The 8,224-nt window shown below is 37.1% G+C and overlaps 1 long non-coding RNA gene across 1 annotated transcript; it reads left to right on the forward strand.

The window, feature by feature from the left end:
• The first annotated feature begins 2,745 nt into the window (after positions 1-2,745).
• LOC125615109 lies at positions 2,746-7,730 on the forward strand. The gene is made up of 2 exons (XR_007345664.1): positions 2,746-4,321; positions 4,481-7,730. It is a non-coding gene; the product is annotated as an uncharacterized LOC125615109 (long non-coding RNA).
• The last annotated feature ends 494 nt before the right edge of the window (positions 7,731-8,224 follow it).

The following is an 8,224-nucleotide window of genomic DNA, read 5'->3' on the forward strand; positions in this document are numbered from 1 at the left end:
TACTAAAGATGTTGAACACGTTTTCATATATTTATTGATTGCATGTATATCTTTTGAGAAGTGTCTGTTCAGTTTTTTAGCCCATTTATTGTTTGTTTGTTTTTTATTTTAATTTTTTTGAGTTCTTTAAATATACTGGAGAGTAGTACTCTATTTGACATATGTGTGGTAAAACTACGCTCCCAAACTGTAGGCTCTCTCTTCACCTCAATGATGATCTCTTTTCCCGAGAAAAAGCATTTTAGTTTGAATCCATCCCATTTACTGATTCTTGCTTTTATTTCTTGTGCTTTAGGACTCTTGTTAAGGAAGTTGGGTCCTAATCCAACATGATGAAGATTTGGGTCTAGTTTTTCTTATATTAGGTGTAGGGTCTCTGGTCTAATTCTAGGTCCTTGATCTACTTTGAGTTGAGTTTTGTGCGTGGTGAGAGATAGAGGTTTAATTTTATCTTTCTACATATGGATTTCCAGTTTTCCCAGCACTGTTTGTTGAAGAGGCTATATATGTTTTTGTTGCCTTTGTCTAATGAGATAACTGTATTTATGTGGGTTGGTTTTTGTGTCTCTATTCTGTACCGTTGGTCTACATGTCCATGTTGGTGCCAATACCATGGTGTATTTGCTACTATTGCTCTATACTATAGCTTAAGGTCTGGTATTTGTGATGTCTCCTGCTTCACTTTTCTTGCTAAGGATTGCTATGGCGATTCTGGGTCTATTATTTTTTCCCCTATCAAATGAATTTCGTGATTTCTTTTTCAAGTTCTATGAAGAATAACATTGGGATTTTAGTAGGAATTGTGGAACCTTTATGGTAGTGTGGCCATTTTGCCTATCTAAGAGCATAAGAGATCTTTCCATATTCTAAGGTCTTTTTCAATTTCCTTCTTTTGTGTTCCTTAGTTTTCATTGTAGAGGTCTTTCACCTCTTTTGTTAAATTGATTCCCAAGTATTTTATATTTTTTGAGGCTATTTTGAATGGTGTAGTTTTCCTAGTTTCTCTTTCAGTGGATCATCACTTGTTGCTACTTTGCTGATCAGTTCTAGTAGTTTTCTGGTGGAGTTATTTTTTTCATCTTCAAAATATAGAATCGTGTCCTCAGTAAATAGTGATAATTTTCAGTTCTTCTTTTCCTATGTATATCCTTTTAATTTCCTTTGCCTGTCTCATTGCTCTGGCTATAATTTCAAGGACTACATGTTGAATAGAAGTGGTGAAAGAGGGCATTCCTGTCTTGTTCCTGTTTAGAGGGAATGCTTCCAATTTTTCTCCATTTAGAATGATGTTGGCCTTGGGCTTAGCATAGCTTTTACAGTGTTGAGGTATGATCCTATTATTCCCAGTTTTTCTAGTGTTTTGAACATGAAGAGATGCTGAATTTTAGCAAACACTTTTTCAGCATCTATTGAGATAATCACATGATTCTTATCTTTAAGTCTATTGGTGTGATATATTACATTTATTGATTTCCGTATGTTGAACAAAGCTTACAACTCTGGGAAGAACCCCACTTGATCGTGGTGCACTATCTTTTTAATATGTTTTTCCATGTGATTGGCCAGGATTTTATTGAGAATTTTTGCATCTATGTTCATCAGGAAGATTGGTCTGAAGTTTTCTTGTTATGTCTTTGTCTGGTTTTGGTACCAGGGTAATGGAGCCTCATAGAATGAGTTTGGAAGGGTTTCCTTTCTTTCTATTTCATGGAATAATTTGAGGAGTATTGGGATTCATTCTTTTTGGAAGGTCTTGTGAAACTCGGTTGAGAATCCATCTGGTCCTGGGCTTTTCTTGGTTGGTAGGCTTTTGATGGTGTCTTCTATTTCCTTGCTTGAAATTGATCTGTTTAAATTGTGGATGTCCTCCTGATTCAGTTTGGGTAGATCAAATGTTTATAGAAAATTGTCAATGTCATCAAGATTTTCTTTTTTATTGGAGTATTAGTTTTCAAAATAATTTCTAATTGTCTTCTGTATTTCAATGATGTTCATTTTGATATTTCCTTTTTCTTCATGAATTTTAGTAGAGTTTTCTCTCTCCTCTTTATTAGTGTGGCTAAGGCTTTATCAATTTTGTTTATTTTTTTCAAAGAATCAACTTTTTAATTTTGTCAATGTTTTAATTGTTTCTTTTGTTCAATCTCATTGATTTCAGCTCTGATATTAATTATTTTCTGTCTTTTACTAATTATGGTGTTGATTTGTTCTTTTTCTAGGGCTTTGAGATGTAGGGTCATTTTATTTGTTGAATTTTTATTCTGTTGATGAATGATCTCAATGCAGTGAGCTTTCCTCTTAGCCCTGCCTTCATAGTGTCCCAGAAATTTTGATATATTGTATTGGTGTTGTCATTTACCTCTAGGAACATTTTTGTCTCCTCCCTGATGTCTGCTATCCATTGCTTATTTAATATCAAATTATTTAGACTCCAAGTGTTGGAGTAGCTTCTATTTTTTTATTTTATCATTGATTACTAGTTTCATTCCATTATGATCTGATAGAATACAGGGTAGTGTCTCTACTTTTTTGTATTTTCAGTGAGTTTTTTGTGGCATTATATGTAATCTGTTTTAGAGAAGGATCCATGTGCTGTTGAGAAGAAGGTGTATTCGTTGGATGATGGATGAAATACTCTGTATGTGTCTGTTAAGTCTAAATCATTGATTGTATTATTGAGTTCTATATTGTCTTTGTTTAGTTTTTGTTTGGAAGATCTATCTCATGTAGATAGAGGTGTGTTAAAGTCACCCAGTATTATTATTTTGTGATCTACTTGCTTCTTAAATTGAGAAGGGTTTGTTCGATATATGTGTGTGTGTGTGTGTGTATCCCCCCCCTCTCTCTTTATCTCTCTCTCTCCATTGTTTGGGGCAGAGATATTTATGATAGTTATGTCTGTTGATGTATGGTCCCTTAAGCAGGATGCAATGTCTTCTTTGTCTCTTCTGACTAACTTTGGTTTGAAGTCTACTTTATCTAATACTAGGATGGAAACCTCTGCTTGTTTACTTGGCCCATGTGAGTGATATATTTTTTCCTATCCGTTCACCTTCAGTCTGTGGATATCTTTTCCTATGAGAAGAATATCTTGAAGGCAGCATACTGTTGGATCTTTTTGTTTTGGATCCAATCTGCCAGTCTATCTTTTAATTAATGAGTTTAGGTCATTAACATTCAGGGTTATTATTGAGTCATGGTTTGTATTCCCAATCATTTTGGTTTATTTTGGTTTTTAACATAGGTTGGTTTCTCCTTTGATTGGATTTTTTTAGTGTTGTTCCTTCCTTCGCTGATTTACATTGTTGTTTTTCATTTCCTCATCATGGAATATTTTGCCAAGAATATTCTGTAGTGCAGTCCTTTGTGTTGTAAATTGTTTTAATTTTGGTTTATCATGGAAAGTTTTTATTTCATCATCAAATCTGAAGCTTACTTTTCCTAGGTATACGATTCTTAGTTGGCATACATTTTTTTTCAGATCTTGGTACATGTTGTTCCAGGATATCTTAGCTTTGATGGTCTGGATTGAGGAAATCTACTGAGATCTGAATTGGTTTTCCCTTATATGAAACATTTCTTATGGCTTTAAAAATTCAAACCTTATTTTGTATGTATCGTGTTTTCATTTTAATATGCTTTGGTATAGATTGCTTATAATTTTGTCCATTTGGTGTCCTGTTAGCCTTTTGATTTTCCAATTCATTCTTTATGTTTGAGAAATTTTCTGATATTATGTCATTGTGTATTCCTTTGGTGTGTATCTCTGTACCTTTCTCTATCTTGATAATTCTTAGATTTTGTCTTTTCACATTGTCTCATAATTCTTGGAGTGTTCTGCTCATGGTTCTCACCATCTTCACTGTGTTGGTCAACTTTATTTTCAAGATTATATATTTTGTTTCATTGCCTGAGTTTCTGTCTTCCAAGTGATCTATTCTGTTTTGGGGGCTTTCTATTGATTTTTTTGTTTAGTTTATTATTTACTTCATTTTAAGGATTTAATTTTCTTTTTTTTTCAGAGTCTCCTTTTCTTGAAGTAATCTTTTGCTACCTATATTTCTTCTTTTATCTCTTTGTTGGAGTGGTCAATTGTTGCCTGTACTTGCTCTCTTAATTCATTCTTTGCTTCACAGATCATTTTAATTATCTACACTCTAAACTTCTTTTCTGACATTTCATGTACTATGAAATCAATGGAATCTCTTATTGTATCAGCTTAGTTTGTTTTGGGAACTTTCTTCCCTTGATTCTTCATATTGTCTGTATATCTTTCTCTCCAGCAGTGTGGATTCGAGGGTTGCTCTGCTTCTACTGCATGGTAGGTTGGGGTTGCTGTTGTCTGCTGCTCCTCTCTCCAGGTGGTGGGCAGGCTGGGGTCACTGTCATCTGGTGCTTCTCCTGGAAGCTTTTTGAATGCGTGTTTCTTTTTTTTTTTTTTGCTGAGGGTCTTGTGTCCAAAATGAATTTTGTTTTATAGGTACAGCAGTGAACCAGACAGGCTCAGTGAACCAGAACCTGCCCTCCTGGTTCTGACATTCTTCTGGAAGTGATAGACCCTGGCAGATACTCAAGAATATTTATGACAATAATGACAGGAGACATCCTAAGAGCACCAAATGGATATAGCTGTGTAGCTAGTTAGTGGTAGAGCATTTCCCTAGCATGCAGGAGGCCCTGGATACTATCATCAGCACAAGAAAAGAAAGAAAGAAGACACAAAGAGGAATACAAGAACTTCACATGTACTAGGGATCAGGGAAGGCTTCGCTGAGGGTGTGATGTTGAAGAAGATACATGAATGATAAGTAGGCCTTTTAGGTGGAGGTGTGAAGTAGCTGGAGAAGAGGGAACTGTATGTGCCAGAAGATTTATTGCTTTGTGGAGTGTGGTGAATTTATGGAACTGAAGAAGATAGAGCAGAGAGGAAAAGGAGAACTGCCACAGGCTGTAGAAGAAGTGAGGTATATACTCTTACCCTAAAAGCAAAGGGGACAGAATGGGTAAGACCTCGGGAATATGGAAGGAAGAGCGCAGAACTGAGATTGATGGATCCCTAGTTGTACCATCTTGAATAAGTACCTGTCTTTACCTTTACAAGTGTCAGAGTTTGGGTTTATTTTAAATGGGAGTGAAAATTACTCCTCTAGCAGGGTCAGCCATGTGAAAACACCAGCCGTGTTCCCTTGAGCTATTCCAGGGCAGGGTTATGGCTTTTCTCTCTTCTCATTGTGCCATCAAGATAATGTTGGAGATAGGGTGACCTCAGCCTGATTTCCTCTGGCTAAGTCCAACCAGTTCTACCTTGGTTGCTTCCTTGCCAGATCATCTCCCTGACACCATTAATTTTGTTTTGTTTCCCAGAGTGAGCAGGAACTGGCTTCCCATTGCCACAATGACTGCCATAATGAAAGCAGCCAATTGATGCCAGTTGATAATGGAAACAAAGTAAGTAACTACTTTGTTTTCCTGCATCTGGCTAGGCCTGGGAGACCTCTTAATTAGAAAGGAGAAGGAAGGGAGTTATCGGTGGTAGATGACACCTAGGGAGGAGGCAGGAAGATGAAACAGGTCCCACAGAGGAAACTGATTTTAATTCTGTGGACAGCGGCTATTGGGAGGCTGCAGAACCATCTGCACAGCCGCTCAGTGAAGTGTGTTTGGGGAAATGAACCCCCAGCCCAGAATGGGAGAGGTAGGGCAGTCCAAAAAAGCTGGAGGTATATGCTCTTTCCATGGGAACTCCATAGTTTGACTCTTAACACAGTCTTTCTTCATGAATCAGGGTTGTATTGTCACATAATATACAGGTCACCAATTAAATTTGAATTTCAGCCAAATAGTGAATATATTTTTTGTGTGTGTTGAAAAATATGATAACCCTACTCCAGAGCAAATTTGGCAATATCTGGAACATTCTGGTTTTCACAGCTGGTAATGCCCCTGGCATCCTGCAGCAAGAGATCAGTCACGGGGCTTAAAACATACTGCACTGCCCAGGACTCTTCCCATCCCAACCACATTATCAACAGGGCTATCCAGCCCAGAATGACAATACTGTCCCTTTTCCAAAATGCTGGGGATCAGAAGTATTTGGATTTTCTTTTTTAGATTTTGGAATATTTGCATACACAAAATGAGATATCTTAGGAATAAGGCCCAGATCTCGACATGAAATTCATTTGTGCTTCATTTGCACCTTATTTCTATAGCTTGATGGTAACTTTATGCAGTATTCTTAGTCAACATGCATTTTGAAGTGAACTGTCACATGAGGTCAGGTGTTGAATTTTCCACCTGTGGCATTAAGTTGACATCAAAAGGTTTTAGATTTTGGATTTGTGGATTACTGATGCTTAACCTGCAATGGTAAAATTGGAAAGTCTGCTGTCATCTGATGCTAATGTACCCCATGCCCACTATGCCCCTTCTAGATAGTCTTGTGTGCACATCCTCTTCTTAAGTAACTGATTATCACTTCTTTTAAATTTTTTAATATGCATGTTTAGGGTTCAGAGGAAATGTGGGGGCTGTGTTTGCTTTGCTGTGTTGTCTGGAACAAATTTCCTGAGCTGCCTCAGCATCTCACCTATAAAGTAGCTTGGGCGATTAGTGAGGATGAACTCTGTGTTAACATTCACAGTGTCTAATTCCTACCTTCTCAAGGAAGCATTACATGGTGCTTGGCACCATTTCAAGAAGACCCCAAGCCAGGTCTCTTTAACTCCCCACCACAGCCCAATGAGGAGAACCATCATCTTGTATACTTGATATGTGAGGACCCAAAGGCACAGAGATATTAATCATCCTGATTTGAGGTCACCCAGCTAGTTCATGGAGCAGTTAGAATTGAAGCACTACTTTTACAGGCTCTTGTGGTCCTGGCACATAGTGGGCAGCAGGAGAGAGCTTTGGACTTTGTATTGGTCACTGGGAACATGCCTTGGGGTCAGGTACATTCAGAGAAACAAATGAGGCAGAAAGGTACATTTATCCCAGTCTGTGTAGGACTGAAACCTGCCCACATCATATAACTTACCTGAACAATTAGAGATTGCATGGGCATGATAGGGTTTACTTAAAGCTGTGAGAAAATTCAAGGAATTTCAGAGATGAAGTAAGTAGATTATAGAGATATGACATAAACAGTGGATTAATCCAGAGGAAGCTATAGCCAGACAGGGTGTGGATGGAGGGTATAGGTCTCTGGGGATGTACCTTTTGGTCTTACATTTTATCCCTGGTTCATGAATCTCTCTCTCTCTCTCTCTCTCTCCTTCTGGTCGCTATGTGCTGAGCTGTTTTCCTCCTCCATGCCATTTCACCATAATGTTCTGCCTGACCTAGGGCCCAGAACAATGGAGTGGGCCATCTATGGACTGAGATCTCTAAAATCATGAGTAACAAACATTTCCTCTTCTAAAATTGTTCTTGTAAGAACTTTTGGTCATACTAACTGACTAAAAAACACCATCCAACAGAGAAAACCCCAGGAACACAATGATTCTCAGCTGAATTCTACAGATATCACTGAAATCCAGAGGATTATTAGGGACAGTTTTGAAAAACTGAATGTTAAAGAAGAATACATGCCAATGCTCCTCAAATTATTCCAAAAATAGAGTGCGAATGAACACTTCAAATTCATTCTATGAGCCAGTATCACCATCAGACCAAAACCAGTTTCACTATGGATCAAATCTCTGATGAACTTAGATGCAAAAATTTTTAGTAAAATATTAGCAAATTATATTCAATAATATATTAAGATGATTGTACATCATGACAAAGATGTATTGATCAAAGTGATGCAAAGATGGATTAACATTCATATATCAATACATGGAATACACCACATAAGTAGAGTTAAGGATACATAAGGATACATACTCATCTCAATAGATGCAGAGAAACCCTTCAACAAAATTTGGCACCCATGCATGATAAAGAAAATGAGGAAACTAGGTACAGAAGGAATTTACTTCAATATCATAAAGGCTATATACAACAAATCCAAAGCCAATATCATAGTGAATGGGAAAAAACTAAAAACATTTCAATGAAAATCTGGAACAAGAAGAGGATGTCTACACTCATCACTCCTATTCAATGTACTACTAGACATTCTAGACAGAGCAAATAGGCAAGAGAAGAAAATCAAAGGGATTAAAAATAGCAAAAGAAGAAGTCAAATTATCAATGACTACAAATGAAACAGTCCCAT

The sequence above is a fragment of the Marmota marmota genome, unplaced genomic scaffold, assembly GCF_001458135.2.
Source record: "Marmota marmota marmota unplaced genomic scaffold, marMar, whole genome shotgun sequence".
Taxonomy (NCBI): domain Eukaryota; kingdom Metazoa; phylum Chordata; class Mammalia; order Rodentia; family Sciuridae; genus Marmota; species Marmota marmota.